The 13,440-nt window shown below is 42.9% G+C and overlaps 1 protein-coding gene across 1 annotated transcript in view; it reads left to right on the top strand.

The window, feature by feature from the left end:
- The first annotated feature begins 818 nt into the window (after window positions 1-818).
- Window positions 819-13,440, top strand: part of ncor2 (nuclear receptor corepressor 2) — a 167,517-nt gene continuing 154,895 nt past the window's right edge. The window contains exon 1 of the mRNA XM_079516981.1: window positions 819-998. The gene's annotated coding sequence lies outside the window, so the exon portion shown is untranslated. The remainder of the gene's footprint in view (window positions 999-13,440) is intronic.

Raw genomic sequence — 13,440 nt, 5'->3', positions numbered from 1 at the left:
TAATGTAAACTAAAGCCAGGATTACAGTCAATGCATTAAAGATAACACATAAACCTTGCACAAATCTGTCACACCCATTGACTGTAGTAGGCCTAGAGGTTCCACCAGAGAGACACACTGCTGTGACGTGTTGACTTGTTCTAGTGGAAACCTTTTTTTGAGGGCCCTCCTATGCCCAGCTTTGAGGGTTTGTGTGAACACAATTTGGCTGACGGTTAATGGCTGATAGCGATGATTTTATTGGCTGAGCAAAGTACATATTGATGATAAAAGTGAGGGGGCCAAAAGTGATTGGCCGGAATGACATTTGTGATGATTTGATTGGCTGAGCACGGAATGTGATGTATGATGATAAGAGCGCCCCTCATCTCACACAAGTGTGATTTTTTATTGAATACTCAATACTATATTAACAGTTTGCAAATAGTACAGTGGTATGATTATATAATTATGCTAAAAGGATTGACACAAATTTCCCTATGGGCTTTGTTTCCATTGTGTAAGTACTGTGTAACTGCCATCACAGTCCTTCCTTGTCCTTGAAGCCTTTATCCTACTTCGCCTCATGATGAAATAAATAGCAGATCTACAAGCTGAGTTTGTACTGTAGTAGGTCTGCTGCTGCCTATTTATGGCACGCGACTCCGTGGTATACGACAGATTATAAAAAGCATCAGTCAGTACAGTAAGAAGAGGAGGAGGAGGAGCGAGAGAGCGCCAGAGCATATACGACCTATTGAAAGAGCTGAATCCAGAGAGGCGTTTCAGCCCCATAGACCCGTACGTACGGGCTTGTCATCATCGACCGTAGAGGCGAGCAGAGCACTGTGTTGTGCTGGAACCGACGCGACGTAAAAAGCAGCCAGTGTGGAGCATTAATGAGAGCGAAAACTACTCTTTTATGTGGATTATCTCCGGAAGAGGACGTCCATTCGAAGAGGGGGAATCGCTTACTGGCATAACAGGGGACGTTTGACGAGGACTGGGGGATATTAACCGTAAGAGAACACCGCCGAACGAACGCCCTCTTCTTCTTCTTCTGCTGAGGTTATAGCTTCCATCACTGGCTGTCGTTGGTTCCGTTCAGGGGGGTGGGGGTGGGGGTCCACTGTCTTCTTGTTATTGGGAGTGGAACCGTTCAGTATGTGTGTGTGAGAGAGGGGGGTTTGCTTGAAGGCTAATAGACACTTCGTTCATTGCACTTGCACTTAGTAAAAACTAAACAAATAAAAAGCACAGTTTTGACCGAAGAAATTGTCACTTATATCAGTTGAAAGAACACAATATATTGTTTTTATTTCCAAGCGACACGCCTGTGTGCGACGAAGTAGTAGTAGGCTATTCTTTGGAACGGAAACATCGCTGCTGTGATACATTTGGTGTTATCTTCACCACATAGAGATAGAACCTTGTGAATGGTGATAGATAGTCCGATGTTTAAAGAACCAGGCGCACACGGTCTCGTTCCTTTTATCGGCTGGCTCATTAACGTTATAGCTGCTGGTTATTTATTTATTTTTCTAAATCAAGAACACGTGCTACATGGCTAACTGGGGCTAACCGCTAGCTGTGGCGTTAGACTAGAGATCACACAGTCAAAAAGCAGTGGCTTTTAATATTCATCATGATGTTACACACTAAAGTAAACAAAACTAGAATGAATTGCAAATAAAATGGCATGGTTGCATATGTGTGCCATGTGAATGATGTCCAATTGGACATTTCTTTCACTAGGTTAGCCTGTTTAGGTGTATGTGGCAGCTACGTTTGTAAACATTGGATCTAACAAATCCAAGTTTAATATCTCTGACCAAGTGACCAGTGGTTGTTGTAAATGTTCGAATCCTCATGTCTACGTGACAAAGAATGCATTCGTTTTTTCCTTTTTAATACTTGGAGAAAGTGTGTGTTTTTTTTAATCAGAATAGGCTATCTATCACTAGCCAGTCCGCTAGCCTCACGTTCAGTTAGGCTAGTACAGTTACACTACACACATGTCAATGGATGGGTATTAGGTAGTTTGCTACAAAATGTTAGCTAACGTTTGGTACACAACATTTGTCGTTTGTTGACTTATAACTTCTTGCTTACTGTATCTGATATCCTTAGCTTGGCTGCGGTTATGGATGAGCCCACCTATAATGGCTAACCAGTGTTAGTTAACAGCTTATAAGCTACTATTAAAATGATATAGGGCTTAATTGTCTGTTTGCACAGCGAATGTTGTTTTTGTTGTTGAACAGCAGCTATATGGGATAAAAACAAAAACTACTGATGTATTTGAATCTGTAAACAAAATACATGAGCAAATACAGTGTAATAACACAGTCATGTCATACAGAAGTTATAACAGAACACCATCAGAAAGCTATTGCAAGAACCGGTGGGGGTTTGTGGTTTTTACTCACAATGAGGAACCTTCAGACTTATTCTGCTGTATTCAAAAATTACATTAACAGGCATTTCACTAGACAGAAATGTAAACAGCATGAGGCACATGCAGTCAGAAGTTTGAGCTATAAGAATAACACAAAAAAGTCCTGGGGACTTATGTATGATGATGTTCGGATGTGTCTGTCACAATTCTTACAGATATTAACCAGAACCACACAAGGGATTGTCACATTTGCTTAAATATCTACATGTCTTTAAAATGTCAGACTTGTGATGTGTGATGTGTGTGAGACTTGGTTGTATTCACTCATTTATATAATGTATTCATTGTTGAGGACAATTATATGAATGAATATTCCCTGTTGAGAAACGGTGTTATCCAGATACTACAGAAGGCTGGTTGACACTGTACATATCAGTCTCATAATCACTGCAATAGATGTGTATAATACATTCATGCATATTCACTCTGGTGATAGATTGTATGTTCATTCTTTTACTAATTGATAGAATGTACATAGCCCCTTTCCCAATATGTCCATAACATTGCTGGAGATAAAATAGCCAGAAGTTCTGTCCGTGTTCTGTTAACATTAGATTACTGTTAATAATATATAATGCACGTGCGAGGTGTACTGTCTGTCTAAACTATTAGCATACAACACTAGTTATTTGGGGATTTAAAATATATATCTGTATTGGGATGAACACAAATTGTCCCACCTGTGTTCTCACTTAGATCCGTGTGGGCGCACTGCACTCCTTGTGTGAATAGACACATTATACATGCGTAAAAGCGTAGAGAAGCTGCAGCTCAACACATTTCAACTCTTCTTGAGTGGCAGGCGAGTGCGTGAGTTGAGCATGGGGGGCTTGTCAATGCACCTGTCAGATTGCCCGCGCCTCCCTAACTGCCTGCCCGGCTCTCATTGAACGTGAATTACACGTCGATCGCTCGCTGTGTGAAAAGCCCTTTAAGCTGAATGCACACCAGCAGAGGTATTCCTCTCTCCACATCATGAGATTAGGAAGAAGCGGACGCCAGTGGTTCTGTAAAGTTTAAAACAAGAAATGACTCAAGTCACTTGCACTTAGTAAAAACTAAACAAATAAAAAGCACAGTTTTGACCAAAGAAATTGTGTGGACAGAATGAAATAAAACGGAACACTGGCTGTCTGGCTCAGTGGCTCCTGTTCACACATTAACCAACATGCAACATTGTCACTCGATTAACGGCTTTCAGTGCAAGTGAGAAAGGGTCTCGTAAAAGCCCGGTACATAACTGCAGTTTAGCGTTAATCGTTTCTGGTTCAGTTTTCCAAAGTTTTGTTTGATTGGGTCGGCGGCAGATTTGACACACGCATGCAAAGATGTCATACGTGTTTCCTGGTTTAAATCGGCTGCTGAGCCAATATAACAAAACAATGGGAAACAGGTTTGCCACCTTCTGGAAACATGGGACTACAGTTATGCACAGAGAATATTAACTCAGTTATTTTTATCTAATGAGTGACTACACTTACCTGTACCTATACTGTGTTTCACGCTTACTGCTGTTGCTACTACTACACGTACGAATTTTCCCACAGGGATCAATAAAAGTTTATCTTATCTTTTAGTTTAGTTGTTGGTGTGTTAGCTTAAAGTAATAGGCTAGTTAGTCATTAGTAATTATTAGTAAAGGCACAAAACTAACTAACAGTATAGGGGAATATTGTTATGGAGATCTTGCTCATAAGATCTTGGTTAATAAGGTCAGTAGCCTGTATTTTATTGTTGTGTTAGGCTGAACAACCCATGCCCAAGCAATTATAATGAAAGGCAAGGGTAATGAAATGAAAATGTCATTCAGAGCATATTTGAAAAGTAGTTAGAGACACTTGTGGTTATTACAATTGACCAGTTGCCTTTGATTGGCATTTGAAATTATACATTAGTCTTAAGGGGCTTTTTGCAAATCAATGAGATTGGTTGATATCTGTCAATTAACTTTTAAATGGGGTCAGTTTGCATAAGGCTGGATTGAGATGACCAAGTCTAATGTCTTATAAGAGACTTTGAGGCACATCACAGGTTGGAGCTTTGGGATAGAAAGAGTTAAAAGAGTGTGAAGAGAGATGTCTCCAAAAGGGTAATGGAGGGAGAGATTATCCTGTGTTCGGTCGGCGTTGTGCTGCAGGGAGACGTTTCCCTAGTCAGTTTCTGCTCATATTATGAAACAAGAGGCAGTTATGAACTAAGAAGGGGAGTAGCTTCTTCTTGTTCATGTTATTGTCAGGAAGAGATGATTTGACTTGTGAGATGAGACGACCTATCCAATCACAGTAATTACTGCTTTATAAAAGAAAAATCTGAGCCTAACAGGCATAATTGTTAGAAATCCTTGCTTCTCATATGTCACTTAACAATGTTTTGCGTTTGTTCATTTTGAAATCTGAGATTGTGACACCTCAATGTGTGACTAGAAATTGGGCGAAAGAGATCATCCTCAAATAGCAGTGTTATTGTTTTAGATATGAGTAGACAGGGAGGGGAAGGGGGTGTTGGTGTGTATGTTAAGTTCCACATGAATGATGTCACAGCAGCACAATACAGTTCACTGCCTAACAGCTACACTACGCACTGCTGGAGTACAGTATCAGCCAGACTTCTAGTGTGTCCTGAGTGGTTCCGCTTTGAATGAGGAACACATTATTTCATTGGGTCATTCCCTTTTTCATGAGCATTTAGTTAATTTAAAACCTGGTTCAAGGTTTCCCTTTTACTTGCATCCGTGTGAGCTCTGCAGCCATGTCATTTGTTCATGTCCCTGGCTTGGCGCCGGGGGGGGGGGGGGTCCTACGACACCAGAAAATAATCAGGATTTCCATGGGGAGAGATTTTTGCACGTACGTTCGTCCGTGTGTCCGTCTGTCCGTTACCAGCTAATCTCCGGCACCGTTGGCCCGGCCGATGCCGGCCTGTTATAGCGCCACCATGAGGCCGATTTTCCTCGTAGATATTTAATCCATACATCATGCAAATCGGTATACATCTCTGTGAATTCATCATAGAAACTGAAAGAGGGGGCAAATATGAGGATTTGTGAAACTGCCTCCCAGGCACAATCCCTCCTTCCCAGCTTCTCACTGGCCTGAATGAGTAACACCAGCTGGTGTTTCTTGCTTGCTAGTGGAATGCACCTGGTAAGATGGCGTGCTTGGAGAATGTTATGGTTGACTCAAACAGAGAGGTGGCGTCGTATGATCCAACACAGCTGGTCTTCAGTAATGCTGCTAATGAGTCTCGCAATCACTGTGCCATTGAAGTAGACACACAGCCACCTCAGTTATGAGTCCACTGCAGTGCTCGGGGCTGATGCTGCACAGCTTTTTCTGAGGGAAGGCCCTCATTGAGTCAGGTCATTTAAGGGAATTGCCTTTCTCTTATTGCCAGGACAACGCAGAGCACAGTTCCTCCCATGCCAGTTCTCCCAAGTAGCCCATAGCATGGCTTATGATTTGACCCTGTCATGGAGGTTTCCTTTTTGTCTTTGACTGTCTGCCTCTTTCTGTGTGGCATATTTAGGACACATTATAGAAGCCAAACTCGTTACACAAGGGAGAAAGGGGGGCTGGGTGTTTTGGGGCTAAGCCCAGGGGTTAATGGGGTCTGGCAGCTAGTCTGTTCTTGGGCCTGTCACTCTGGAGCTCTCCAGGGCCTTGGCAGGATTTATGATGAGCAGTTTTTCATTACAGCACATTGGTTAAAGGGGCTGATTGCTTTTGTTTGGTGGGTGAGGTCCTCAGTCCGTTGGACCTCAATTGGTATCAATTAAAAGTGGAGAGACACATGCACAGTTGTTCTATAAAAACAAATTGTATTACATTACATTATTTGCTGTTGCTTGATATGTTGTGTTGTGCTTTTTGTAGCCTTTTTTAAATGGTCCTTCAACATTCAATAGTAGACCGTTCAATGCACAGCATGGCAGCAAAGGTCATTCATGTCTCACCTAGACACAGGATCTGACACGAATTCTGACCTTTGATAAGAGGACAGTAATATTAGGCTAACAGGCTATAACTTCTTACCACGTGTCCAAGGAAAAGGCACACCTCGTCCAGTAGCCTGGCCAGTGACCATCATGTTGGCCCTGCAGTTCGTCCTCTTATGTTGAATAAACTCTGGTTTATTAGTGTGATTTGGATGTTTGGTGAGTGGAAATACCTCTTCATCTTCACTGGTTTTAAAGCTGCTATAAGCAATAATATGTCACATTTTTAATTACCTTTTATTGTTATTTTTTGGGGGTATTCAGACAGCCAGCAATGGGTAGAACGCTCCCAAAAAAAATTAAGTCTCTGTGACACATCTAGGGGCCGCAATCGGCATTCAAAGACTTTCCTAGAAGCTTTGTCATTGGTCGATTTGCCTGTCTGCTTCCTGATTGGTTAGTCATTGCGACCGGGTTTTTTTTCGACCAATGACAAAGCTTCTAGGAACATCTTTGAATGCAGATTGCGGCATCTAGATGTGTCGCAGAGACTACATTGTTTTGGGAGTGTTCTACCCATTGCTGGCTGTCTGAATACCAAAAAATAAATAAAAATAAAAGGTCATTACAATTTTAACACATTATTGCAGCTTTAAGCTTTTGTGTGTTGGAAGCTCCATTGGCACTGATCATTTCCATATGACAAGTGACATAGAAACTCCTGCTTGTTTGCGTTGCTTTGTATTAGCCTCTGTGCTTTACCTACCCACTTTCTCTCACTTGCGTGGGTGTGTAGTCGCTAGATGGATGGTTAGTTGGTTACTTACTGTACTATTATAGTGAGATCCATCCACCGTTTCGCAGCTTGTACGTATCCTAATGAGAATGGGCTCGCTCTCCATCCACCATCCCATGCAAGCACTGATTTTACAACAAATGCAATGCATGGCTTTGTAAATCACTCGACAGTCGCTAGGTGAATGACTGTCCGCTTCTCTGTCTGGGTTTAATATAGCCAAGTGTTTTCTGTGTCCCCTGTGTGTGTCTGAGTTAGAGGATTCCCCAATGTCATTTCCATGTGTTCCCAAGTCTGAGACATTGGAAACATTGGTTTAGTGATAATAGCATAGAGTTATAAATAATTGACGGCACCGGATTTCACCTCCCATCCACTTGCGTTGAGTTGCTCACCTAGCGCATGAGGCATTTTCACCCCTTTTTCCGGGTTGTAAAAGTGGTGGGCTCCACCCATTTTGGGCACATTGATGAACGAGCGCCGCGCGTGCGTGTGAGTCATGAACGACCACCGCCGCTGTTGAGTATTGGTCCGTGCGTGCATGTGTTATTATGGCCCAGTGCTGCTCGAGCTGCAGTACCATGCTCAATGCTATATCGGTGTCCAGGGCTGGGATAATAGGCTCTATGCATAGCAGCCATATTGACAAGAAATGGTCCTGCTTCCTTCACGGGTGTTACCAATGATACTGTGTGCCATTCTGGACAAACAGTCAGGGTGCTGCTGTTGTACATTTTGGCTCACTGGAAAGTCTCTGCTACATTATATGGAACAGAGCCTTAATTAGTATTATTGGTAACACCTGTGAAGGAAGTAAGGAAGCAGTCCAATAGACCATATTCACACGGGGCCGTGTTGGCATTTTGCATTGAAAAAGCAGAGTTGCTAAAAAAGGGACCCATCAGCTGCTTAACTGCCGATACCGATGTTGCCAGACGAACCTGAAGAGAGACATGTAAGCTTTGTAGCTCCCTGTAGATGGTATATGCACACACTAGGGCAGGCCCCTAGTGGCCTTAATCTGGTTTAATAATGGACAGTTTATGCAAAATGAAAAAAGAATTATACAAATTGAAAGGGAAAAAAGTAGCCTGTTCAAAGGCCAATCCCATGAGAAATATTTGTGCCCAGTTTGGAGGTAATTGCACAATTGGTCTGCTGTGGGAAGGCTTCCTGATTATAGGTGTGTGCGTATGCGTGCGTGTGTGTGTGTGTGTGTGCGTGTGCGTGCGAAATGCACCATGTCTCTGTGCGTACGTCTGTAATCCACGTAACTCAATAACCGTTCGCCCCACCGACTTCAAATTCGACACACACGTGTAAGAGGAAGAGAGCAAGGGGATGAGAGATGGACAGAATTTGTATAGTACCGTATGGCCAATTGTTACATCAATTTTAAAGATCAGTAGGATTCATTCCCATACAGGTTGTATGTATGAGTATAAAGTAGGTATGAGGTCTGTGCCTTTTTGTTCATGTCTCTACATGAACTACTGTACCTGATATTCTACTACATGGAAACTCAGAATACACAAGGGACAAAGATGCAAAGTTCATAATAACTTAACACTTAACAGAAACAGAGATGGATATGAAATAAAGATGTACAGTAAAGACTTACCATACACAAGGTTAGAGGAATTACGGTAATGGCCTCTGTGATGCTCGACTGTTGTTTTTGTGTTGAGATGGAGTTGGATGAATTGATGGAAAGATTTATTTGAGATTGAGACTCGGAATTACCTTGTTATTGAGAGAGTTTAATAAAATAAATAGTTATGTTACAGCACGGAGCTCCGTGAAACCTATGTGTGCAAAACTGTGCATGTGCGATCTTTAATGAGGAGCATATTTTGAATTATTAATTTCTTGGAGCAACTATTTTGCCCACCTTTTTGGAGTACGTGACATCATGGCAAGGTAACCCAACAACCCAAACCTCTACCAATTAAGTGTTCTTGCCCTTTAACTAAATCAAAGAAGAAGTCAAAGAAAAACGTAACGTAAGCGGTAATGCAGCTTGGCATGCACCAATTATTGTCACCCTTTTCACCCCTATCTATTTTGCATGCCTGTAAAGGACAATGTCTCCTCTAGTATCCGATCAAGGACTGAATTTTAAAAGTGTCTGCTATTGCACATTGTGTCTGTGCTTGGTGTGACAATATCGCAGCGTCATGTTCTGTTTAACATTATTTTAATATTTGTAATATCACCCCACAATCTAAATTGTGTCCATGGAGTGCAGAGCAACGTTTTGGTGAGCAGGTATATTATGGAGAACAGAGAGAGATATATATATATATATATATATATATATATATATATATATATATATATATATATTTATGGATAATAGGAGCTGATATATGATCCTATGAACTAATATCTCTTCCTTGCCCCCATTAGTCGTGCTGCTGGAGCGAACATTAGGGTGCGCAATGATTAATGGCCATAACCACTTTACAACCCGGCTCCACTACAACCCTGTTGTTGCCAACTGTATGATACCTTTAATACATCAATTACACAGGGTGACAGTGACGTACAGTCATTGAACAGCTCCTCAACATGGACCCACACAGAGACACAGTTCTAATTCTGTGGGCTGGTGACTCTGTGCAAACTGCCCCATCATTTGGTTTGCTCAATGATTTTCTTCTTTTTTACATCTTTCTATAGTTGTGGTGTGATGATTTGTTTAAGATTTGTTTGTCGTTTCAAATGTAACGTGCATTATAAGTACATTCTTTTAAATTATTATTATTATTATTATTATTGTTATTGTTATTGTTATTACTATTATTAGGGGTCAAGCCCAAAGGGGTGTAGACCCCTTATTGTTTCCATTGTTGCCATTTTAGCATTTGGCAGTTCTGTGCTATCATTGTCTCCACCAGGCCGAAGGCATGGGGAGAGAGTATGTTTTGCACTCCGTCCGTGTGTGTGTGTGTGTGTGCGTGTGTGCGTCCGTCCTTCCTTCCGTCCGTCTGTTACCAGCTAATCTCCGGCACCGTTGGTCCGATCCATGCCAAACTTTGCACACACACTCCCTGGATGCCAACGATGAACCTCTGCCCCGCATTTTCCAGAACGGCCTGTTATAGCGCCACCATGAGGCAGCTTTTCACATGTTTTACCTAAAACTGCACCGATCTGCGTGAAACGTTGCATGCACACTCCCTAGAGGCCAAGGACAAACTGTTGACCTGCATTTTCCGCATCTGCCTTTTATAGCGCCACCAGGAGGCCGACTTTTGTAAAACACATTTTTTGATATTACTCCTCCAGATTCTGTCCAAAAATCTCACAAATCGTTACACACTATCTCTATGGTCATGTGCTCAAGTCGGATCTGTCCGATATTTCATATTCCATCCTAATTGGCTATAATTAGCTTTCACAGTTTGCAAGATTGCCCCGTTTTGAACAAAAGCCTCAAATCATGAACGCAGCATGCAATTTACGTGAAATCTTTCACACATTTTCTTACTGGGCTGAGGAATATATCCCACCCTTTTCACATTGGCCTGTTATAGCGCCACCAACAGGTTGATTTTTGCAAAACACATTTTTGGAACAAAATGCCTCAAATCATCCAATTGCCATCAAAGGCAAACATGTTTATACTACTCCTAAACATTTTGCCAAACATCTCACACAGTCCTATCCTCCTGGTGGAGACCTGTGCCCAGAAGGGCACTTTTTCTAGTTCTTCATGAAATTCAGCAATATGGTAGAGGGCTGTGAGAATCCCTCAGGAACTGAAGCTCACACTCATTTGTCAAAAGACCTCCCGATGAGTAAATCGTTATGATTTCTTGATCCACTTTTCAGCCTTCTTTTGACCACGTCAAAGAAATCGCATTTCCATACATCGAATGGAGTCTGTCTCTGGTTACACACAAAGCTGGTTGCCCAGCTTTGTGTGTCTGTGTGTACCACATTTGTGTGTGATTGTTATTTATTACTTGTCAAATAATTTCAGTCATCATTGTTTATATAGCTCAAAAGCTATATTGCGTCTATGCAGAACATCATTGTGATGTCAGAACAGGCCAGCTCCATATACTGTATGGAGATCTAGGGGTGATCAGGTGTGAACAATTGGCTAATTTGGGCCCTGTCCAGAGCCTTGGCAGAGGCCTTTTGTGGCGGTTCTAGACAATCGTGGCACCGACTGACTCAAGGCCGGGCACTGCACTCCCTGTGGTGGTGTGGAACGTGTGTGTCGGTGGAGCGAACGGTTATTGAGTTACGTGGATTACAGACGTACTTACAGACGTACAGAGACATGGTGCATTTCACTCACTCACTCACTCACTCACTCACTCACTCACTCACTCACTCACTCATTCTCTCTCACACACACACACACACACACACACACACTAAGGCTGTCCCCGAACATTCGGGGTTCGAACGTTCGCTCGTTAGGGTTGGCACTCGAATCTTAATTAATGGGCTTGAACCATCCGTTTCTTTTTCCCCCAGTGCCTCCCCAGACAGTGCCCCCCCAGTGCCTCCCCAGACAGTGCCCCCCCCAGTGCCTCCCCAGACAGTGCCCCCCCCAGTGCCTCCCCAGACAGTGCCCCCCCCAGTGCCTCCCCAGACAGTGCCCCCCCCAGTGCCTCCCCAGACAGTGCCCCCCCCAGTGCCTCCCCAGACAGTGCCCCCCCCAGTGCCTCCCCAGACAGTGCCCCTCCAGTGTCTCCCCCCCCCAGTGTCCCCCCAGTGCATCCCCAGACAGTGTCCCCCAGTGCATTACAAAATGTAATCTGAAACTGACGATGAACCTGTTTAACCCAAGCTGATGTTGTATTCCCCCCAAAGTGTAACCCCCACTATGTGATGCATATAAGGGGGTAATTTCCCCCATTTTGAAAATTGAATTTCAGGCCCTGATGTCACACACATGAACATTCCCTGTAACTGATATCATCATCATCCTTCGACTGTCGTCGAGATCGTAGATGCCACGTCTTTCCATCGGGTCCTGTCAGCCATTGCTGCTCCCAGTTCTTGGAATGTCAGTCCTGTGTCCCTGGAGATTGTGTCAGGATATGTATGAGGCCTGGTTCCTCTGGACGATTGGGGGAGCCGCCATAGCAGGATATCTGATATTACTTGATCCTTGGAGCGGTAGCAGTGACCAGCAAAGATCGCTCTACAACATGCTACGGTTGTTGTTATTGGTGGCAGTTCACCATAGATCTGCTCTTTGGTTGGATGAGTTTTCCAGGAAATGTTTTTAACACACATGAGGAGTAACTGATATGCTGTGTTGTTTATTGCGTATTGGTACGCAATAAATGTAGTAGGTCACACATTTTGGTATGCCAATGCAGTCTATAGGTCAACAATGATTGTGTAACCCTAACACAAGCAGTCAGTCTGCTTTGTTGACACAGGCAAGCCTGTTTATCATTTTCATCAAGTGTCTCGGATGAACAGGCTTGCTTTAAATGTTACAGATAGGCCTACTGGATCTGATAAACCTTGACCATTAAAACAACACACTGGGGTCAAATGTTTAGATATGTCATGCTTTGTAAATGACATACTTTCAGTTTCAGTGAATTATCTTTGTTGTTAGCTGTCAGTTCTGAGCAACTAATCTCATCTTTTTTTTGAGTGGTGTAAACCACTCCTACAACTGGCTTTGTTAGTTTACGTGTCTGTCTGTCTGTCTGTCTGTCTGTACCAAAAAAAATGAGCATGGTTGCTATGGTCACCCAGTTCACACGGGTGTGATTTCATTACGTCAGACATTACGTCAGACCACAGCTGATCAGTCTATATAAGACCTTACACCACTCAGTTCACACGGGTGTGATTTTTTTATTATATAATAATAATAATAATAATGTGATTTTTGGGCTTTTTTGCCTTTATTGATAGATCACAGTAGGTAGACAGGAAACGGGGAGAGAGATGGGGGGAAGAAAGATACACAACAAAGTTCGTCGGGATCGGGACTCGAACCCGCGACACACCGGGTCCGTCATGCTGGATTACCAGCCAAGGTGCCTGGACCACTAAGGTGGCCCAGGCCAGCTAATCTCTTCTTTGATCATTCTTTTCGCATACAGTTTCGTTGTTAGTATTCACTGTACAACTGTAATAAAATGTAATTTACTAATTTCAATCACGCTACTGCAGTGACGAGAACAGAACCCTCCGCAGTGCAGTGCTTTGTGATGTCCATTCAGCCCAGTGTGAAACCAGCGCCACACGTTTTAAGATGGATTGCCAACGGAGGGGAGAGGGGCT

Source organism: Electrona antarctica (genome assembly GCF_951216825.1).
Source record: "Electrona antarctica genome assembly, chromosome: 12".
In the NCBI taxonomy this organism is placed as follows: Eukaryota; Metazoa; Chordata; class Actinopteri; order Myctophiformes; family Myctophidae; genus Electrona; species Electrona antarctica.
Note: the sequence above shows the minus strand (reverse complement) of the source record. Positions and strands in the feature narration are given on the sequence as shown.